Source organism: Etheostoma spectabile, chromosome 23 (assembly GCF_008692095.1).
Source record: "Etheostoma spectabile isolate EspeVRDwgs_2016 chromosome 23, UIUC_Espe_1.0, whole genome shotgun sequence".
Classification (NCBI taxonomy): Eukaryota; Metazoa; Chordata; class Actinopteri; order Perciformes; family Percidae; genus Etheostoma; species Etheostoma spectabile.
The window spans coordinates 21,726,314-21,750,598 of NC_045755.1; the positions used below are offsets into that span (position 1 = coordinate 21,726,314).

Genomic DNA, 24,285 nt, shown 5'->3' on the forward strand with positions numbered 1-24,285 from the left:
TATGAAGAAATATGAAGAATTCTGTTCTCCTTCTTCTAACCACTGCTTCCAAGACCTTATAAAAGCTCCTTCTGCCTTCCTTTTATATATTTTATCCAGGTTCTCTTTTAAATTAAACATTTCTATCTTTTCCTCCTCTGTTAAAGCATCTGGTGATATTTGAGATAGGACCGATAGATTGTTTTCCCATCCTGTATATATTTAAATATTTGTTCTTATATTTTATTCCTCTTATTATTATTTTTCATGTATGCTGTATGTATGTATATTTTTTTCCTAGTATCTCATTTATATTTATATTCTGTGTTGTGTGACTGATGAACGTGTGCTGCTGTAACACCGTAATTTCCCATTTTTTTGGGATCAATAAATATCCATCTATCTATCTATCTATCTATCTATCTAATTTCCTCAATTTAGCAAGGTTGCTACCCAGCTTCCTAAAATATTTGGCTGATTCATATGTAAATAACTCCCAGTTAACTTTAAATCAATTTAACATCTCAGCTTTGTTAAAAAAGTGTTTTATCAACTGGGGGATTTTCTCTTTAGCCTCCTCAACTTTAAGAAGGGAGTTATTTAATTTCCAATAATTAGCTTTGCAACCATCTGAGGGAAGTAATTTAATAGAAATGTAAATGGCTTTATGATTGCTTAGGGGGCAGGGAAGAATATTTACTGACACATCTTGCTCTTTAATACTTTTTCACACTAGCCAAAGGTCTATACGGGAAAGCCTAGTTTTGTCTTTGTTACTCCAGGTGAAGGATAAAACCTCCGGGAATTAAACACTCCATAAGTCAGTTAAATCATATCTTTCCATGAAAATCTTAAAGTAGGTATTTCTACCACTATCACGTGCAGGTGGCCACCTATCAATCTGGGAATTTCAAGTAATATTAAAGTCACCTCCAAGCAAAATATGAGAGTTTTGAAATTTTGCTAACCAATGTTGGAGTCTATTCTCTATGTCAGCAAATAGTTGGATGTTTTCTAGATTAGAATTGTCCCCATATACATTGAAAACTATTTAAACAATCTTGTTATAACAAATCACTTGGCAAATAAATGCTCTTTTGGATCTGAATCTGTGTGTAGTATGTCACCATCATATCTTTGCTTCATTGTTAAGACACCTGCAGATCTTTCTGAGCAGTGAGAAAACCATAACTCATTACCCACTGAGTTCTCAAAAGGTTTACATCACTTGAAGTTGAATGAGATTCATGACAAAACCATAAATCTGTGTTCAGCTGTTTAACAAATAAAAACACTTTACATTAACAGAAACTATAGACAATGAAATATTAGCAACTAGAAAAGCTTATAAGATACTACGAAACAAGTAACCTAATACTGATATACCGAGCATCGACCTGCACCTTGGGATCATAACAGGGTTATTGGTGGAAAATCAAGTGTTGAGTTCCAAAAAAGATAAGAGACCAACATATTTAAAATAATAGTAACCTGCTTGAACACCCCTGTTTCTGAGAAGCTATGCTTTTTTTTTTTTTTTTTAATTGTTCCCCCTTTATTTCCCTGTTTTTATTTCTCCGATTTAAGTAAAATAATTACTGTCATGTAATAATTACAAAGAGAACTTATTCTGATATTTACATGTTTGTGTTTCCAAATGAAAAAAAATCTCAATAAAATATATATTGGTAAAAAAATAAATAATAGTCTCTCAGAATGTTGGTCAGTAAATATATTCTTCAGGAGATATATTATTATATCCAACAGAAATGTTTTCTAAACAAAACTTAGGTCCAGGCTTAATAATAAGGTAACACAAATAAACTAAAATAAAGGCTTGTGCTCCAACAAAGTAAGCAGGCTTTCCCTCACTGAGTGCCTTACTCACCAAAGGCCACAATTTCAGTCTGGCCTCCTTGACAGGAAGAGGGAGATCTTCAGCACAGCGGAGCTTGTTCTCACGCATGATGGGGTGATTCTTTGCTGCCTTCCATACTGCGTCCCTGTAGGCTCTCTGGGAGAATCTGATGATAATTGCTCTGGGCCGAGAGCTGGCAGGTGTTAGTTTTCCGATGCGATGAACGACGTTGACCGCGGCTGGGAGCTTGTTATTTTCATCTGGGAGAATACTTTGACAAAGCTCTACAACTTTCCCCTTTACGTTGTCTGCAGAGTTTTCGGCCACACCGTAGAGTTTTAGATTCCATCTTCCTACAGTGAGCTGCTGCTCTCTTCAAACTCACATGATGGTGTAAAATGAGTGGAGTCCATTTCAGTGTGGGCTTCTCCCAGAAACAACAAAAGGAGACCAAGTTATTTATTTTTTATTTTTTATTTTTTATTTTTTTTATTCTGCCAGCCAGTCTTTTAGAGCAAACCTGACTCTGTCCAGATGCAGAAGGTTTGTTAAGTCACTGATTGATTAATGTTTTATTGAGGGAGTTTGGGGTTTATTTCAGTGTGGAGGCAAAACCTTGTTCACAGTATGAGACCATATGAGATAACATTTTTCAAATTTTCTGAAATTTTCTCAGTGTGTTCAGTCCCTCCGTCGAGCACAAAATGATCAACTTGGGGTCTGGATGCAGTCTTCTACCAATGACTTGAACATTTTAAATGTCTACCTCAAAAATTGTTAACTTTCCATAGAAAATGAGTTGTTAAAAAGTATTAATATTAGGAATATGAAAAACATTTCTTTCTTCAGTTTTACCAAGAACACAAGAGAGACAGGACATTACAAACAGTACAACAAGACGGACAAAACAGACATTTCAGGCATTTCATAAAAAGTGACTTACAAAAGTTACATTTACAAAAGTGAATAAATAAACAAAAATAGCCTACTAAAAATGCTGTGCCGTGCATAGAACCTGCAGGTCGAAAGTCTGCCTCGCTCTACATTCCATTTATGTTATTTAGCACCTTCACAGCATTGGGGATGAAGGATTTCTTAAAGATGTTTCTATTTGTTGTTGGTACTGCCTGAAGGTAGGAGTTCCAATTTGCTGTGTACATCCAGTACACAGCAAAAGTGGTCACTAATAATTTTCTCAGCTTTGTTTGCAATGTGTTCTTTATAAATACTGCTTAACCCTTGTGTTGTCTTCCTGAAAATCAACACTTTTGTCGACGCTTTTTATCGATGTTTTTAACTTTTTCTTATTTTTTTCCCCTATTTTTCAACACTTTTGACGTTTTTTTTTCAATGTTTGTCACTTTTTGATGTTTTCAACACTACGTACCACTTACTTATTAACTTTAGTTTTACAGTTATTTTTGGAATTTATGGTCAATAAACCTTATTTATAGGAAATTATGTTTGAGTTAGAAAAGCAGAAATTAGGAATTATTTAGATTAAAATTAAAAGAATGGATGTTGATGGATAATCACAGACTGGAATATGTCAACTTTTACTCAGTACTATTTTGAAACCACTTCAATTTTTTTTTCAAATGCTACAAAATTGAATAAGGCACCCCAAAAAAAGAAGAACATTGATATTGGAAAACGGGTCAATTTGACCCAAAGACAACATGAGGGTTAAGTGATTTTGTGGCTCCCCTATCATTTTTGAGGCCATGTTCACTATTCTCTGTGGTTTACTACTTTACTATTGATTATAAACAGAATTATATCATTAAACATTTATTGACTAAAGTAGGAAAAACAGTTCAATCTATTTGTTGAAATTAGTTTATTGGAATATTAAAAGGGTTTTCTTTTTTGAAAATGGTGCCGGTTGGGGGTGTGATAAACAGTGGCAATAATAGTCACAATAAAGATAATGGAACAGTGACTACAAATGGTAGTCATAGTAGTTCCTGTCACTGCAGGGCATTGCAGGGCGTTACAGGGTGTAGCGTTGCATAGCAGTGGATAGGTGGACGTAGCGGGTTGCAGCAGGGTTCAGCAGGACACTGCAGGGCATCGCAGAGTGTAGCAGGGTGTAGCCGGGTTCAGCAGGACACTGCAGGGCATCGCAGAGTGTAGCAGGGTGTAGCCGGGTTCAGCAGGACACTGCAGGGCATCACAGGGCATCGCAGGCTATTGCAGGGCATCAGAGGGCATCACAGGGCATCGCAGGGCATCCCAGGCCATCGCAGGGCATTGCAGGGAACAACAGGGCATCGCAGGGCATCGCAAAGCGTAGTAGGGTGTAAGAAAATATGCTGGGCAAAAAAACACATAAGGATTTTGTGGAGTAAACTTCCCAGAACTAGGTCAATTACAAGCATTTGACATATCAGATGAAATCGGGGTTGAAAACCATACATCTCCTCTCCTCTCTGTCACAACAAAACAAATACAGACAACAGAAAGTACTTAAAAGAACAGAAATGAACAAGAACTATCCATTTCCATCATTCTGATAGTAACATAAAACAAATCATATTTACCTTGCACACTAGGGTTCTCACTTAATTTTGCCCTTCACATCCACCTCCTCTCCCCAACAAATGCACATGACAGAAAGTAGGTAAAGTCTTAAGAGAGTAAAGGTGAATATCATTTATCCATCTACTATATGTAGGTTAAAATAGTTCAGTCAGAGCTAGAGTCAGAGATAGACGGGAATCCACTTAAAGAGCTAGAGTCAGAGATACAAGGGAACCCACTTGGAGACCATTCAGACCCACGGGGGGAGGCACATGGAGATTGAGTAAAGAGTTGAAGGAACCGCTTGAAAGCTAGAGTCAGAAAAAAAAGGGGGAAGCCACTGGGGGGGCCAGGTTTAGGCCACAGGGGGAGAAACGGGGAAAAGGAAAAGGGCCCCCCCCCCCGAAAAGCTGTAAAAATGGGGGGAAACCCTAAGGATTTTTTTGGGTGGGTTTTAGTAAAACCCAAAGGTCAGGCTTAGCTGCGGGTTGAATGGAAATCGTCCAGCCGCCAAATCCTTTTCCTCTCCAAAAAAACCCGTCCTTTTTTTAAACCCACTGGGGTTTTGGGGCCGGCCCATAAGGGTTTGAGGGCATTGAGTGCCATCAAGATAAAAAAAAATCAACATCATGTTAACCCAAAAACCCATTAGCCGGATTAACCAACACTTTCCCCAAAAACAGCCGACGCAGGATGTCCCCTTTTCCCCTGCCCTTTCTTTTTTCCCTGTGTTTTGGTTTTTAAAATTTCTTTTTGCAAGGGGAAACAAAAAATAAGCAAGCTACCCAAGCCCATTCTAAAAAGGGAATTTTAAAAAAAATTGGTTTGGTGTAATAAAACGGCACTTGGCTTTTTCAGTAAAAGTTGGGGAAATTTTTGAAAGAATTTGTTTAGGCATTTCTATCTAATTTAATTACCCCGGCAATCCCAAGGGGAAGACCCAAAATTAATTTACAAATTTGTGCAGCAAATTTTAGCTTACTTATTCCATTTTTAAAACGGGAAACCCTTTTTTTTCCCTTCCCAATTTCACCTGAACAATTTTTTCCCTTTAACCCTGAGCCCCCTTCGCGGGCGTCCGCAGTTCAGCGCTGCCCCTAATTTGATTGTGTTTTGAGATTTAACAACTCAGTTTTTTTTTTTTCTCCTATCGAGATTTTTGTTGGGGTTACCCCGCCCTTTAAACCCACGCGTGTTGAGATAGTCGACTGACTCCCCAAAATTTTGGAAAATTTTTTCCAAAACCCCATGTAGTAAAATGAAACGGGGGGAAAAACCCGATTAATCGGGTCCCCCCCAAAGGCCCCAAACGGGCCCGGGGGGTGAAAAAGGGCCTTTTTTTGGGCCAAAAAGGGGAACAAAAAAAACCGGTAATTTCTTCAAGTATGAATTTATGTGTGCCCACTACAGATTGATAAGTCTAGGCTGATAAGGGATTTTTGTCAGGGGACACGGGGAAAAATTGGGGCTACGCAACCCCTCGCCTTTTATCATTAAATAATACTAACAAAAATTACTTCCCAAATAAATATTACAAAAATACTAAGTTCTGAATTCCCTATTTCTTTTTTCCAAAATTTGGCTAAATTACAACAAATTGCTTATTAAATTTTTAAAACAAAATCAATTAAACATTTTTTTTAGTGCCCAATTTGATTTTTGAGTAAAACCAAAGGGTTTATAAAAAGTATGCTCCTCCCCTGTCCCAAAAATGTATGCATTTCTTTCACGGGGTTTTTACCGAGGGCCCATGCCTTGTGTACATTCAACATACGTAAAAAAATGTTTCATTTTTTCCCCTGAGGGGCCGGAGTCAGAGTTACCTCAGCCCTCGGGGGTTTTTCCCCACTGGGGGAGCCAGGGTCAGTCCCCGGGGGGAAGCCCTCGGGGCCCGCGGGCGCGGGGCCTATGGGGGGGGGCCGGGGGGCCCTGCGGGGCCCGGTGGGGTTTGTCCCTTACGCTTTGGGTCCATCGGGGGGTCAAAAAATAAAACCCTCATATAACTGCCCCACATATTTTTAACGGGGGGGGGGGACTGTTCATCACATCACAGTGGAAAAAAACAAAAGTATAAAAGGGGTTAGCAGCATAAAAAATACTTATAAGAAGATGACATTTTTTTGAGACTGTTTTTTTTGGACATGGGACAGGATAAGTCTCTCTAAAATTCGTCACGTCACATAGTCAACAGCACTGATAAAGTGCCATAATCAAACTGTAATCACAATCTACTCATGAAAACTAATTGAAATGACACCCGACCTCGACTGCTATTAAGAATACATCTTTTGGATTCATAATAAATGAGCGACGGATTAAGCTGAATGAAGATGTCCGATTGTCCGATTGTCAGACCGATGGAGTCAAAGCCATGTCATAGGCACTGTGGAATCGACTTTTTTTTCAAGAAAGCTGAATTTACTTAAAATAGGCTGAATTGCCAAGCTTATTTGCTGATGGGTGAAAACTCGACACCTTATCACCGCTTTGGAAACATCTAAAGAAATATTATTACATTCACCACACCTGCTGCTCACCGTGTGGGGCTATTGTTCGGGGCACAACGAAAACTGAATATTTTAAACGGCATTTTGAGGCTTACATTAAAAAACAAAAATACATATACATAGCCTACTGTATGTAGGATATGCATAATAAGGATTATATTACCTTACTATTGCAGCTGCTTGCACAACATCAGCAAGAAGTTGAAGAAAATCTTGAAACATTATTTTTATTATAATATTTCTATGATCAGGCTATTTGTTCAATAGATGAAACAGATGGTTTGTATAAAACCTACCAACAAATCCAGGTCAACCAAAAGCTGCTTCAACCAAGCTACTTCTTCAAACTTATAGGCTACAAACAGTCTTATTTGATTAATTTACACTGATGATTGCATTGCTTAATTTTGGGGTCTGAAAGGTAAAATACACAGAAAACAACATGGGTTTAGAAAGTGGATAAATCTTACATTTTCCAAGTCCTTTTGTCAGTGATAGTAGGTCTTACGTAGAACTCTGGGTGCAAAAAGTCGTCAGTTGAATTGTCTCTTTTAGAGAAATCGTGGTGTACAAGTAGAAATCTTCTGAATTTCTGACTGATAGAAAGTTTGTTTTTGTTTGAATCATGATCATATGACAAATGATGCACCTGGAGACAAAACATAGCAACCGTGGTATCATCAGGTCCCTGACCCAATATGGACCCTGACCACATGTCTTCCCTCAGGTTCCAATTATGTGACATCAACTAGTCCTCCATTGCAAGAACAATGCTATTTGTTAGTTTGTGGCAATTTTATTAAATACAGTTTTATTGGAACTATCCAACATGTGAGCCAGACATATAGCCTAAATTAATGAAGGTCTTAAAACATTTTGACTCACCTCTGACCTGTTAATAAATGATTTGAGAAACATCATCCTTGCACCTGGCCAACCACCTTAGCCTACAGATAAGCCTGGGCTACCTTTTAGAGCATCATTCACGCCAGACTTCAACAACATGCTAATTTAAAGCTCTTTTGCTCATGGGTGAAAAGTCGGGACATTATCATGGCTTTTCTACAAAGATTTGAAAAATCTAACTATCATTGCAGTTGTCACACCTCTCTGCTGATCACCATGCACGGCTGTTGTTTGGGCCACGAGGCAAACAGAGTATTTCAAACAACCTTTTCAGGTCTAAATTAAACAAAATATCCAAATAGTCTAGGCTAGATTATTGTCTATGAAGCATATTTACATAGGCATATAAAGCTTATACACGCTTGCTCTAGCCAACCCCGGCAGGGAAATTAAAAAAACGTGGGAAAATTTTTATTAAAAATTTTTCTATGATCATCTAATTTTTTTATGGAGAAACAGCCGGGTCTGTATCAATAAACCAAAAAAGCCAATCAACCAAAAGCGCCCGCTAAAATTTTATTTTTTTTTTTCATTTCGCAAAAATTTGGCTTAACCCCCGGGAAATTTTTTTGTTTTTCAAAGTCTTAAAGGTAAAATATAAAAAAAACAACATGGGTTTAGAAAGTGGAAAAATCTCACTTTCCCAAGCCCTTTTGCAGTGATAGTGTCTTATGAACTGGGGGTGAAAAAATCGTCTTTAAATTTGTCTTTTTTTGAAAAATCGGGGTTGAAAGAGAAACTTCTGAATTTCTGATGATAAAATTTTTGTTTTTTTTGAATCATGATCATATGTCAATGAGCCCCTGGGAACAAAACAAGCAACCGTGGTATCTCGGGTCCGCCCCAAATGGCCCCGACCCATGTTTCCCCGGGTTCCCAAATTTGTGAATCCTAGCCCTCCACTCAAGAACATGCTATTATTTTGTGGAAATTTTTTTAAAATAATTTTTAATTGAAATATCCAACATGTGACCAGACTATAGCCTAAATTAATGAAGGTTTTAAAAAAATTTTTTGACTCCCCCTTGACTTTTAAAAATTTGAGAAACTATTTGCACCTGGCCAACCCCTTACCCACAGAAAAGCTGGGCTACCTTTAGAGCATCATTCACGCCAACTTCAAAACCTGCAATTTTAAAAATCTTTTTCTCTGGGGGGGGGAAAGTCGGAATTATCATGCTTTTTACAAAATTTGAAAAAACTAAATATCTTGCTTTTCCCCTCTGCTGATCACCATGCCGGCTGTTTTTTTGGGGGACAGCAACAGAATTTCAAAAACCTTTCAGTCAAATTTAAAAAAAAAAATCCCAAATATCTAGGCTAGATTATTTGTTAAAGACATATTTAACTATGCATAAAAATTTAGGCACACACTGCTTTAAAAACTAGCCAACATTTTGGGGGATTTAAAAAAAAACGTGGGGAAAATTTTTATTTTAATTTCTTGATAGTTAATTTTTCAAAGATGAAAAAGACGGGCTTATCAATCAACCAACAAAGCCAAATCACCAAAAGCTGCTCACTGCTACTAATTTTAGTTTTTATTTGATTATTTTCAGCAAAAATTGGCTTTTCCTCGGGAATTTTTTTTTGTTCGGGAAAATCTTAAAGGGGAAAAATTTTAAAAAAAAACATGGGTTTAGAAAAGTGGATAAAAATTTACATTTTCCAAGTCCCTTTTTTCAGTATATAGGGCTTTCTGAACTCTGGTGCAAAAAGTGTCAGGAAATTGTCTCTTTTTTGAGAAATCGTGGTGTGCAAGAAAATCTTTTGATTTCTGACTGATAGAAAGTTTGTTTTTTTGAATTGATATTTGCAAATAACATGGAGAAAAAAAAAAAACCCAAACCTTTTTCTGGTTTGGGGCCCCAAAATGACCTGAAAACATTCTTCCCTCAGGTTCCAAATTATGTGACATCACTAGTCCTCCATGCAAGACAAACTATTTTTTTATTTGTGGCAAATTTTATTTAAAAAACGTTTTTTTCGGAAAAAAACTGAAAAAAACCACATTGGCAAAACTTTTGAATTTAGAAGCTCTTAAAAAAACTTTTGACTTAACTTTTTCCTTTTTTTAACACTAAATTGTTTGCCCCAAGCATCCCGCGCCACCCAAAAAAAAAGCTTCATTACTGAAAAAACTGTCTTTTGAATGTGCAGCAACATTTTTAAATGTAATAATTTTTAAGGTCATGCTTAAACTGTAGGGCAGTACGGTCCTCCCCTGTCAGTTGACAAATCTGTCTACAGTTTTTCTTCATTGTTTTTATGTATGCCTATTTTAAAAACAGAAACCCCGTTGTTGAAATAATATGACACAAACATTTACATGTTTAGATGTGAGTAAAAGACTCACACTTAACTAAAACCTAAAACACCTACACTCCGAGTTGGCAAGTGTGTTAGATATTTGCAAACCATGCTTTCATGTGAAAGCTGTGTAAGACCATTGGGTTATAATGTGCATTGTTTTATATGTCTTAAAGAAAAAAATCCATATTATATATAGTAATGGACAATTTTGTTAGGGGTTCAAAGGTTTTTTACAGTTAATGCCCCATTTTTCTCTTTTTTCTTTAGATTGATTGAATGCACACATGAGAAGCAATATCCCCGGAAAATATACCCAAAAAACCCTTTCTAAATTTTTTTTTTGATTGATTTTGATGATTAAAAAAACACATAAAACACTCCCCAGCGTAATAAACATATTAAAACACAGAAAAACAAACATAAGTAAAAAGGGTAATTCCTTTGGGGCCTGTTCGCCGCCCCATCGAATTTTTAAAACACAAAAAAAAAGAGTTTTGTTTTTCCCCAGGGTGCCCTTTCCCATGAAAAACCGCCCAGCGCAATGCGGGCATTAAAACACAGTATGTGGGAAAAAAAATACTTAGGTTTTCTCTAAAACAAAACCCAGAATATATTTATGCATTAGGTTTATGCCCAATTTTTATTATGCTTTCGTACTAAAATTTTTTTGATGCATTTTCAAATATTGATCTGTCCCGGGCCCTTTGGAAAGGGCCCTTTCCCCTTCCCCCCCCCCCAAAAAAATCTCCCACACTTCTCGGAAAGCCTCCAAAATTCCGGCCAAATAAGTTTTTTTTTGAGGGGCGATCAAGGGATTCCTACAGGGGGGCAAAATACCCCTTTCACCGGGGGGCCGGCTCGAAATTTTACAGGTGATGGGAAACGGGGACACTCAAACCCCCGTCCTCCCTCCAGTAGGGGACAACTAAGGGGAAGAAAAAAAGAGCGGGAGCGTGTGGGGGGCTATGGAAGGAAACAGGCTCTCCTATTTATTGATGATATCTAAATGGGTTTGGGAAAAGACTGAATTTTACCAAGAATCTAATTTAACAACTTTTATGGCAACATGATGTCTGCCATACCAGAAGAGGTTGACAATGACAGCATTAGATCTTATTCTAATAAAATGCCAGTTTTGGCCTACCTTATCAGGCTAATGAAAGAATTGAAGACAAAGGGGTTGGACTGCAGAGTACAGAAGAAGAGCAGAGACTGATAAAGGGCTGAGTTTTAGGTGACAAAAATGAGAGAAGGGCTGTTACTAACTCTGTAAGTAAGGTGGGAAAATGATTCTGTCGGCAAGACATTATAAAGTACAAAGCAGTCTCCAGGATGAAGCTTAATGTTTATATTTTCAGTCATCCAGATGATGCTTCCATCTAGAGAGGCTGACATTAAATGTCTACAGAGTCAGTGGGATTTTACTAAAGCTCAGCTGCTTCTTGTTATTTCATTAGATAAACAAAATAAGTTAAGTTTGGTGGAAGGTTAGCATTGGCATACGATGTATTGTATGTATGTGCAATGTACAACACTGACATAATCACCCTATAAGGTTGATATAGCTGATATATTTATTTACACATCTGGAGTTGTGTTTGTCCACCAGGAAAATCCACAAATGACACTCTGCCTTTAGCTCTGTTTTGGTCGTCACCAACTCCTGATCAAAATAGCTGTCTTTCTCTTTATGCTTTTCCAGAAACAACTTCCTTCTGTTGCTGAATGTGAAGCTACTGAGAGCAGTGAGAGGAAACCAAAAAAAGAAGGCTAAAGTTATGGGCTGTAAAACAAAACAAAAATAAGTTAAAAGACGCTAAAATGCTTTTAGCGCTGCGAGAAACTGCAGTACCTAGTGATAATTCTCTGTGGGTCAGTCCCATGGACCGTATATATATTGATGGACAGAAGCATTCGGTTCGGCAAAGTGATGCACATGCGGAAGTAACTTAAACCTGCATTCTATCTGAATTCCTGCAGAGGGCAACACGCGGGTTGCAAAAGGAGGTTGGTTTCTATAGAAGTCTATGGAAAAATGTCCCACTTCTTACTTGATTTATTACCTCAGTAAACATCTTCATAATGAGTTTATGGTCTCAATCGCTAGTTCTAACTCTTCTGCAACACAGAATAATGATCATTTTTTAAATTACGATGTTGTTGATTTTAAAATCGGTGATGAAGCAGGGGGTGTTTTAGGGCGTGGCTAAGATGTGATTGACAGTTCTTGGCCTGTCAATCATGACAGAGTGTTAAGCAAACCTTATCCATGGCACGTAAACTTCATCTGGGGGGTTGACCACGCTTTTAGTGACTTTAACACTTTGCGTTCGGTGACACGACAAGACAATCGGCTGTTAAATTTTCCGGTAAGTAACGTTACTTTGTTTTAGTACTGTTTTTGTTAGCCAACGTTAGGATCCCAATTAATATCAGTTAGCTAGCTAGCTAGATTGCGCCTTGCTAACCAAGCTAGCGGGCTAACTAGTGTTAATAATGTAAACGCATTAAAATATATTTAATGTTACAGTCGAATACAGTAGGTATGCACAACGGTTTCGCCGGTTATCTGTTTATAACCATATGTGATGTCATTGCTAATCGATGCGCATGTAATGGTAATATTATCTTTAAATCAAAGCCTGATATTGCTAACGTTATAGTGAAAATTCATAAACCCTATTTGCACGTGATTATAATCATTTTGGGACCGCGTGTGATTTAGAAATAACCCCTCACATCTGAGTTTCGTGTGGTGCATTCTCACAGGACAAGCGGAGAGACTGCCTTTACTTGAATGGGTAACGTTACCCAGAGGTGCCCGAAGGAACGGCACAAAACCATCCCCGCCGCCAGAAAGTCTGTTTTATTGGAAATTTACATTAATGTTCTATCTTGAAAAATCTTCAGTTCTGCAACCATAAATATATTGTATACAGCACCAGGTTCAATATTAAAGCGTCACTATGTTAGAAAATTTCTCAAAAAAATATAAATACAATATTTCAGCCTGTTAATGTACCTAACGAGCATGCTGTTGCAGGAGTTATTAACCACAGTTGTTGATGCTGTTACACTGATGTCTTTCTTCCACTTAGTTGTGTCTGCTAATCTATTTGAGGACCTTCTGTCAGCACATTAGTCTGTTTTAAGATGAGTCACGTACACATGTTACAATCTATATTTACAAATGTTGTTTATTACCAAAATGCACACGTCACTAAAAATGTTGTGTACATTACACATTGTCTAAGATAAATTTGACATGTAGGAGTATGTTTAATTAATACTGCATGTACTCAACTGAAGCATACATTCATGTAAAATCATGAGATTGTACTTGAATGTATGGGTTCTAGCTGGCTCTTATCTACCACAATAAACCTCTGCTTTATATACCGGGTGAGTCCTCCACTCTGCATCAGATCACAGTCAAGACAACCACAGTTAGTCTCGCACATGACTAACCTTGCTATCTGTTGAGTTAATTGTGCATTTGCCTGTTATCCTTTCTCTTGTGCCTCAGCTGCTATTGGAACCTGACTCCTGCCATCCACTGGACCCCACCATTAGCCGGCTTATTGTCTTCCTCTGACGGACTCTCACCTTCCTGGAAACCACCAGACCTGTTCACCCTGGAAACCTGGAATTGCTTTTCCCCTTTTGGAAACCTCGACTTGATACTTGAGTACTTTAAATAAACCTGTTAATTGACACGTCTTGCTCTGTGTTCTGTCTGCATTTGGGTCCTGTTCCAAATAGTTACCACTTCAGAAGTATGTATATCATATATATATATATATATATATATATATATACACTCACCGGCCACTTTATTAGGTACACCTGTCCAACTGCTCGTTAACACTTAATTTCTAAGCAGCCAATCACATGGCGGCAACTCAGTGCATTTAGGCATGTAGACATGGTCAAGAGAATCTCCTGCAGTTCAAACCGAGCATCAGTATGGGGAAGAAGGTGATTTGAGTGACTTTGAACGTGACTTTGACTTTGACTTTGCTAATCTACTGGGATTTTCACGCACAACCATCTCTAGGGTTTACAGAGAATGGTCCGAAAAAGGAAAAAACATCCAGTGAGCGGCAGTTCTGTGGGCGGAAATGCCTTGTTGATGCCAGAGGTCAGAGGAGAATGGCCAGACTGGTTCGAGCTGATAGAAGGGCAACAGTGACTCAAATAACCACCCGTTACAACCAAGGTGGGCAGAAGAGCATCTCTGAACGCACAGTACGTCGAACTTTGAGGCAGATGGGCTACAGCAGCAGAAGACCACATCGGGTGCCACTCTTTTCAGCTAAGAACAGGAAACTGAGACTACAATTTGCACAAGCTCATCGAAATTGGACAATAGAAGATTGGAAAAACGTTGCCTGGTCTGATGAGTCTCGATTTCTGCTGCGACAGTCGGATGGTAGGGTCAGAATTTGGCGTCTACAACATGAAAGCATGGATCCATCCTGCCTTGTATCAACGGTTCAGGCTGGTGGTGGTGGTGTCATGGTGTGGGGAATATTTTCTTGGCACTCTTTGGGCCCCTTGGTACCAATTGAGCATCGTTGCAACGCCACAGCCTACCTGAGTATTGTTGCTGACCATGTCCATCCCTTTATGACCATAATGTACCCAACTTCTGATGGCTACTTTCAGCAGGATAATGCGCCATGTCATAAAGCTGGAATCATCACAGACTGGTTTCTTGAACATGACAATGAGTTTGCTGTACTCAAATGGCCTCCACACCAGATCTCAATCCAATAGAGCATCTTTGGGATGTGGTGGAACGGGAGATTCGCATCATGGATGTGCAGCCGACAAATCTGCGGCAACTGTGTGATGCCATCATGTCAATATGGACCAAACTCCCTGAGGAATGCTTCCAGCACCTTGTTGAATCTATGCCACGAAGAATTGAGGCAGTTCTGAAGGCAAAAGGGGGTCCAACCCGTTACTAGCATGGGGTACCTAATAAAGTGGCCGGTGAGTGTATATTGTATGTATGTTTTATGTATTTAAACTGTTAGAATTAGATCTTGACATTGCGTGTCCTTGTATGGTTTTTAGTTTTACTTTAAAAATGTCATTGCAGTAAATATCAGGTATATTTGATTTAATTTTCATTGAAAGTTTTTTTCCTTTGCAATTTGTGATCATACTTTTGTTATGAATTTACAATAACCCTACACAGATTAAACAGCACCTAGTGCATTTTCAATTACACTTGACTTAATTACAAATTCAATGTCTTCTTGTAGGACTACAATATTGTATGTCCCTATAGTTACTTCTGTAGAAGATTCTGTTGAAATTTGAATTAAATAATGTAGTTCACCTTTTACAATCCAATGTAAATTCCCCACATGAAACACTGCTGTGGGTTAAGGTAAAGGCTAACTTAACTGTCACAAGACATGTCTACATAATAAAAAGAAGTAGTTGAATTTGTAGTGCCACATTGTTCTCCGGGAACCATCACCTTATCGTGGTGGAGAGGTTTGTGTGTCCCTATGAACCTGAGGGCTGTGTTGTCTGGAGCTTTGTGCTCCTGGTAGGGTCTCCCAAGGCAAAGAGGTCTCAGGGGAGGGGCCAGACAAAGAATGGTTCGAAGACTTCAATGGTTGAGCAAGGAAGGGATAGCGAGACCCCGCCCGGAGGAAGCCCGGGGCCCCCGTCTGGAGCCAAGCCCAGACGGTGGGCTCGTGAGCAAGCGTCTGGTGGCCGGGTTTGCCACGGAGCCCGGTCGGGCACAGCCCGAACAAGCAACGTGGCACCTCTCCCTCCAGCCCATGGGCCCACCACCTGTGGGAGGATCCAAAGAGGTTGGGTGCGCTGCTATATGGGTGGCAGCGAAGGTCAGGGGCTTCGACGGACCAGAACCGGGCGGCAGAGGCTGGCTCTGGGGACGTGGAATGTCACCTCTCTGTGGGGGAAGGAGCCGGAACTTGTGCGGGAGGTGGAGCGCTATCGGTTAGATCTGGTGGGGTTTACCTCTACGCACAGTCTCGGTTCTGGAACCGTACTCCTGGATAGGGGTTGGACTCTGTCCTACTCCGGAGTTGCCCATGGTGTGAGGCGCCGGGCGGGTGTGGGGATACTCACAAGTCCCCGGCTGAGTGCCGCTGCGTTCATCAATTTAGTTTACCCTGAGTTTACCCCAGTGGACGAGAGGGTCGCCTCCCTACGCCTGCGGGTGATGGGGGGGAAAACTCTGACTGTTGTTTGTGCATATGCACCAAACAATAAGTGTACTTGCTCATAAGTGTACTTGGTACAAAGGTCAATGATCGATTTTATAATCTTTTTATAATATATTATATGTTATAATATACAATTTATAATATATTTTTATAATTTTATAATGTTCAAAGTTGCGGCAGCGAGCTGTGGTCTTAGGGTTTTAGGTGCCTCAAGGGGCGGTAACCCACGAACACCCTGGTGGACACCGGTGGTCAGGGAAGCCGTCCGACTGAAGAAGGAGTCTTGAAGAAGGAGGATATGTTGTCTCGGAGGACTCCGGAGGCAGTTGCAGGGTACCGATGGGCCCGAAGGGCTGCAGCCTCTGCCGTGACAGAGGCAAAGCAGCGGGTGTGGGAGAAGTTCGGAGAAGATATGGAGAAGGACTTTCGGTCGGCACCAAGGTGCTTCTGGAAAACCGTTCGTCACCTCAGGAGGGGGAAGCAAGGAATCATCCAAGCTGTATACAGTAAGGATGGGACGTTGTTGACCTCAACTGAGGAGGTAATAGGGCGGTGGAAGGAGCACTTTGAGGAACTCCTAAATCCAGCTGACACGCCCTCTGTGGTAGAGGTGGAGCTGGAGGATGATGGGGGATTGTCGTCAATTTCCCTGGTGGAAGTCGCTGAGGTAGTCAAACAACTCCACAGCGGCAAAGCCCCAGGGATTGATGAGATCCGTCCAGAAATGCTGAAGGCTCTGGGTGTGGCTGGGCTGTCTTGGTTGACACGCCTCTTCAACATTGCGTGGAAGTCTGGGACGGTGCCTAAGGAGTGGCAGACCGGGGTGGTGGTTCCCCTCTTCAAAAAGGGGGACCAGAGGGTGTGTGCCAATTACAGGGGTATCACACTTCTCAGCCTCCCTGGTAAAGTCTACTCCAAGGTGCTGGAAAGGAGGGTTTGGCCGATAGTCGAACCTCGGATTGAAGAGGAACAATGCGGATTCCGTCCTGGTCGTGGAACAACGGATCAGATCTTTACTCTCGCAAGGATCTTGGAGGGGGCCTGGGAGTATGCCCAACCAGTCTACATGTGTTTTGTGGATCTGGAGAAGGCGTATGACCGGGTCCCCCGGGAAAAATTGTGGGAGGTGCTGCGGGAATATGGGGTGAGGGGGTCCCTTCTCAGGGCCATCCAATCTCTGTATGACCAAAGCAAGAGCTGTGTCCGGGTTCTCGGCAGTAAGTCGGACTCGTTCCAGGTGAGGGTTGGCCTCCGCCAGGGCTGCGCTTTGTCACCAATCCTGTTTGTAATATTTATGGACAGGATATCGAGGCCTAGTCGGGGCGCGGAGGGGTTGCAGTTCGGTGGGCTTGGGATCTCATCGCTGCTTTTTGCGGATGATGTGGTCTTGATGGCATCATTGGTCTGTGACCTTCAGCACTCACTGGATTGGTTCGCAGCCGAGTGTGAAGCGGCTGGGATGAGGATCAGCACCTCTAAATCTGAGGCCATGGTTCTCAGCAGGAAACCGATGGAGTGCTTTCTTCGGGTGGGGAGTGAGTCCTTACCCCAAGTGAAGGAGTTTAAGTACCTTGGGGTCTTGTTCGCGAGTGAGGGGACCATGGAGCGTGAGATTGGTCGGAGAATCGGAGCAGCCAGTGCGGTATTACATTCCGTTTATCGCACCGTTGTGACGAAAAGAGAGCTGAGCCAGAAGGCAAAGCTCTTGATTTACCGCGCAATTTTCGTTCCTACCCTCACCTATGGTCATGAAGGCTGGGTCATGACCGAAAGAACGAGATCCTGGGTACAAGCGGCCAAAATGGGTTTCCTCAGGAGGGTGGCTGGCGTCTCCCTTAGAGATAGGGTGAGAAGCTCAGTCATCCAAGAGGAGCTCAGAGTAGAGCCGCTGCTCCTTCGCGTCGAAAGGAGCCAGTTGAGGTGGTTCGGGCATCTGGTAAGGATGCTTCCTGGGCGCCTCCCTAGGGAGGTGTTCCAGGCACGTCCAGCTGGGAGGAGTCCTCGGGGAAGACCCAGGACTAGGTGAAGAGATTATATCTCCAACCTGGCCTGGGAACGCCTCGGGATCCCCCAGTCAATTGGTTGATGTGGCTCGGGAAAGGGAAGTTTGGGGTCCCCTACTGGAGCTGCTGCCCCCGCGACCCAATACCGGATAAAGCGGATGAAGATGGATGGATGAAGATGCATGGACATTGTTTATTACAGTAGTAGCTGGAGGTCCTCCTTCATTCCTGCGACGAGGTTGATGCCCTTGACATCTTCCAGGTCATTCCCGCCACAGTGTGGGGACTAGAAAAAGAAAGGGAGAAGGCTCTTCCCCCGCAGACCACCCCAGCCGAACCAGTAGATGTAGACATCTTTAATGCCAAGGTTGTTCCCCATGGTCTTTGCCTAGTTGTCTGCAATGATCCTGATTGTTGCTGGATGGAAAAATGCTTTGTAATGGTGAGAGAAGTATCATATTTAAGCTATCAAAAGAAACAAACTATTACTATTGCTTACTGACAGAGAAATTTATTTTTATAAGTCTTTTATTTCATATTTCTCTGTAGTAGTGTCTTAAAATATTATAACTTTCATGCTTATTATATATATTCATATCTTGCTTGTCATATATTCTTACATGCTTATTATATATATCTTTAATGCTTATTATATGCACATTTAACAATACTGTGTTTCTCTTTGCTCTCCCTCTTTTTCTGTGTTGCTGCTGTTTCTTACAAGAGGTCATAAATGTCTCACTGTTGTATATCACAAGCAGTAAATATCTTAGCTTTGGAGGTCACTCAGAGTACACTTCGCTCAAGCGACCTGCACTTTGCCCTGGTTTTTCTCAACGTAGGCATAACCCAAATAACAGATGTCACCCAGTATCAACAAATGTGAATAAAGGGACAGAGTTGCAGAGAAAGTGTTGAAGTCTCCCAGAGCTGCGCTGGAGGATAGGTGGCTCTTGTGCGTGACCTTCCCTCTTGCAATTGTCTATCAAACTGCTCATTACCGTCTGCGTCTCGTTTTTCTTGCTTGACCGTGTTTATTTAGTAAGTTAAAGTGTCCTGAACCTGACACTTACTTCTGGGGCATTGGGTGGGTGAACATGCTATCGTGGCTCTCAGCACTCCTATTTCTGAAAGAAAGAGAAAGAATCAATTTCCGTTTAAGCCCCTCATAGTTAAATATCTATGCACACTTGCATGTAACTGTACTTCATTAATTATCTAGGAGAATACACATGAATCAACAACAGTCCATTGTTCTTTATTGTAACTGTAACTTAGTTAAATGAGCTTATCTCTGCTAACATTAGCTCTTAACAGCATTTCAAGGCTAAATGCGCCAACTATAGACTGAAGGGTAAGGTGACCAGATTTCTTAGACAAAATCCGGGGACATTTTCAGCTCAGAAGTGTATTTACCTCCAAAACAAGTAATGTTTTTATTTTTGTAAAACTTAAAACGGGGACACTAGACCTAGCGCTGTTCTTATTAGGGGCTGAGCCCCCCCCCCCCCCCAAGGTATGATCCTAGACCCACCCCTGCTGCTACTTCATACTCCACTCCACTCCACCTCAAGATAGAAAGTCCTAATATTTCAAGATAAAAAAATCCATCCTTCAAGATAAAAAGTCCTAATATTTCAAGATAGAAAGTCTTAATATTTCAAAATATAAAGTCCTAATAGTCCTAATATTTCAAGATAGAAAGTCCTAATATTTCAAGATAGAAAGTCCTTATAGTCCTAATATTTCAAGATAGAAAGTCCTTATAGTCCTAATATTTCAAGATAGAAAGTCCTTATAGTCTTAATATTTCAAGATAGAAAGTCTCAATATTCATAATGTTGTAATGTTTACTGAACTACATTTATCTGACAGCTTTTGCTTTACTGCTCAAGGCTTGTTTCTGCAACAGCTCATTGAGAATCAGATACAACAAAAACTACTGAGGACATATTTTCCTTTGACAGTGATGCAGTATTAAACGAGATCGCTGCAATGTAAGTTAATAGGATAATTGTCCAGCTTGTATTTACGTTCATAAAAGTGCTTTAGCTGCTAACAGACTCAGATTAATATTCTAAGTGTCTGACAACATTATGGGAAGGATTTCTAAGGAGGTCGACCTTTCTGTTAAAGATTAAGATCCTTTTTAAAACATAAAAGTCCGCGGAATTGCGTTCACTAAACGCACCAGACTCCATGTAAATAATCAGTGATTTTAGCATCATAACACACGGCTTCTAAAACCTCTCTGAGCACCGCGGGCTCTGGCGGTCTGGGGCCTGCGTGTGGTGGGTGTGCGATTATTGGCTACGTTTTGTCAGTTTTTTTTTTCTTTCTTTCATTCCAATTTCGGGTCTTTCAGTCACAGTGAAAACCGGGGACATTTCCGGGGACAGATCCAGCCGGGGACAGGTAGCCAAAACCGGGGACGTCTGGTCACCCTACTGAAGGGGCAAACAGTAGCTAGCCCATTATCGGTGCATTTTGGTTATTACAGTTAACCAAACCTTATAAGAAACTTGGTTATACATCTGCTAATAGTTAGCGTTAGATAATGATAAGCATTGACAATCCCCGTTTTGCATTTTACTGACACTACGTTTAAAGTAGGAAAACGTAAACTTTGATTTGCAAAAAATGAACGTTAGCATGTTTACCATTGCTAGTGTTGGAGCTAAATCCTGCTCCAGTCTCAGTGTTCAGTCAATAAATAGTAAAAATCTCAGATGTTGATGTGTGAATCCTTTTTATTACATAGGATATCCTAGAGTCAAAGTTACATGGATCAAGCTATCACAGCTCTCCCCTTCCTTTGTCTGGCTCTTTGGCCCTTGCACCCCTGGCCTTATTCACTAAGGGTTGGGGTCTCCAGCTCACAGTGGTGTGATATGTTTGTGTGCTTATTTGCGATCTTTTCAGTTGGAATGTGACTGAAAGTCATGACCCTTTCAGGACCTGCAGAAAAAAGATTACATGACCTGCTGCCCTTTGGTTGGGCCAGGGAGAGGAACCACAACCAAACACAGGATGTTTCCCAAAACCATCAATTCTGCTTCTGACATATTTATGTACCAGAACATCTTATAGAACAGAACATCTTATATTATAGAACAGAAGTATTGCAAAACAACTTAATGCATGAACAACAAACTTAATGCATGACCAACATGTCTTCATTATGTTGAAATAATGCTTTTGCCTTTTGGCTTAAATGTATAATGTATAATGCAAATCACACACTATGTTTAAGCACATATAACATTTTAAATCCCAACACTAGCTAAGTGGCAAGCTAACGTTGCAGACAAACATGGTAACTTCAGATACATTTACTTTACAATGTGACCCCTCTCATATGTAATATAACTATGGGACAAAGATATACTTAAAACCTAGCGAAGCTAAGGCTGAATCTCTCTATGTTACCCCTTCCCCTTGGTTTTGCGCGTTCATGCGGGACATAGGCAAGGCAAGGCAGCTTTATTTGTATAGCACATTTCAGCAACAGGGCAATTCAAAGTGCTTTACACAAAATCATTAAAACAGATAAAACACAAGTACAAACAGTTAAAAGTCATAAGCATTAAAAATCAATAAGACACATGACATAGTGCTGTCCCAATTCTCTTTTTGACCGAGGGGTAGGGCTAAGACGGAGGGCTGTATGGCCCTCGAAACCAAGTGAGGACACAGCAAGCAACAATGGCTGCCGCATCGACCAGAGAGACCCATAAATTAAGTATTTTCGGCTTAAATAATTGATGTAAAAATTACGACAGTCTTGTTTTATGGTCTATACAGTCTTGTACATATATACTTGCAACCATGTTCTTAATTGAAACTTTTTTTAAATTGCTAGCTCGCGCTAAGGCGAATAGCTAACCGCTAACGTTGATTTGAACAACAGTCCCGCATTTCTCTCCCTTGAATGGACTGTATACATTGCATAGACTGTAGGGGAGAGCAAGGACAATTGAAACGCGGGACGGATGAAACATTCCAGTTTTCTCCCAGTGCAATGATGATAGACAGACTTCCTAAGGTCAACACATAGAGCATGTTACCCTCCTCCTATCAGCCAAATATCTCCCTGTTATTTCCTTTTATCACGGAGTTACAGCCAATAAATGAGTTTTGATGGTCAAAAGTAAACTTCGTTTGCGGTCAAATCTTGTTGATTATTAATGAGTGTTTTTAATTTAAAGGTTTGACTGCATGTTTATTCAGTAGATCATTTAGTGTTCTCCACAATCCCAGACTTTCATATTTCATGCTTGTTTACATGAGAAGCTAAACAGGCTGTGATGTCATGTGTCTATGTCGGACGGTTGAAACAGCTGTTTCAAATGTCCCCGACCTGGCAGTAACGCCATGGATTTTAAGTAAATGCACAAATTTCTGTGTTTATACAATTATTTATGGAGGTGAGACATGGAAAAACAGTTTTAGAAAGATGAAAATATATTTGAGCCCACCAGGTAGGGGGGTCGAGTTTTCCCATGTTATCCTATGGAGACTGAAGGCGTTATTTTTATAACCAGTGGTATAACCCATGTAAAAACCTAGTGAAACGACATTTTCCACAATAAAAACATGATGTAAATGGAAAACCTACTGTTCTAGCTATAAAAATAGCACAATCATCCACAGTGCATGATATTTCAATAACCGCTTCATACGCGCTTCAGGATGACGGTGATTAGTTATTAACAGACATTTACAGAGACGTATAGCCCTGCAACAATCTATCTAAAATAACACCTTTTGGAAGTACCATCCATGATATACAGAAAAATATTAAATTTGTGGGAAGTTCAAATGGCTTGAACTGTATGTTTCATTCGTCCTGTCCAGGAGGGAGAGATGAAACATTACGCACGTCCCACCTTTGCCGTAATAACTCCTGAACGGTTTTGTTCAAAGCTGAAAATGCCAACACGTTCTCACTCCCAAGTCGTAACATGTGGACGCTTGTTGTAAGTTGTAGCTTCCACAGGACCATGAACACTGCTTCTTTTATAAATAGTCTTTGGCTGGTTCCCAGGTGTCATCCCACACTTTGCCACTGTCCTTAAATTAAAGACAAAACACACAAAATAAAAGTTAAAAGAATAATCTCAGCTGTGACGTGGAACATGTTCTCTTTCTTCATGTCATGCTACATGTACAAAATTCCACAATATAAACAACAAAAGTCTATATGAGAACATGCTTGAACAAATGTACAAATTCATAATGATGTAGTAACTACAGTATTGTCACTTTATAAACATAATGACACATGACAAAAGTAAGAATTAGTTAAGAAGGAAGTAACAGATGCAATAACTTTTTAAGGACATTTCTGAGAAAGCACAATTGTATTCTATAGCATAAGTCAACATGTCATATTATTAATAATTTTCCTAAAATATATTACAGTATGCGTTACAGTATACATATACGGTACTATTAAACATTGTTACTGATGTGTTTGTCATTGCACTTTCCCTTTGGTGCCGGTGATGGCTAGGCATTACTGCGCAGCCTCCAACTGAGCTTAATGACGTGGTTGTGACGTGGGCAACATGTCCGAAAGTTGTATGCCTTCTGGTAGCTGTGCCAAGAGAAATCTCAGTCATTCCCAATCAGCAGAGACAAGAGCGTAGGTATATGTTAGGAGATAACGTAGGCACAGGCTAATTATTGCTAACATGCTAGTTAACATTAGTAATTAAAGCTAAACAGCTAATGGAAGCCCAAACTGTTTGTGTGCTTCTCCTGAAAATTGACTGACAAGTCATTTGTCGACTATGCGATGGTAAGTTGCGTGGTTATGACGCAATCGTTAGCCTATTTTTTAGCTACAAGGTAATGGGGCCTTTTATACATTGTCTTGTTTCTTTAGAAATAAACAATGGACAAATAGAGTCTTAAAACGCTTCAGATGTAAAGTTATTTACTGTCAAAGTGGCGCCGAAATGAATGGCAGTCAATGG

At 40.3% G+C, this 24,285-nt stretch overlaps 1 long non-coding RNA gene across 1 annotated transcript; it reads right to left on the reverse strand.

Annotated features, from left to right (window-relative positions):
* Nucleotides 1–10,983: 10,983 nt before the first annotated feature.
* LOC116673160 (uncharacterized) lies at nucleotides 10,984–13,835 on the reverse strand. The gene is made up of 3 exons (XR_004327772.1): nucleotides 13,721–13,835; nucleotides 12,826–12,827; nucleotides 10,984–10,995 (listed from the first exon to the last, which is right to left on the reverse strand). It is a non-coding gene; the product is annotated as an uncharacterized LOC116673160 (long non-coding RNA).
* Between the last annotated feature and the right edge of the window lie 10,450 nt (nucleotides 13,836–24,285).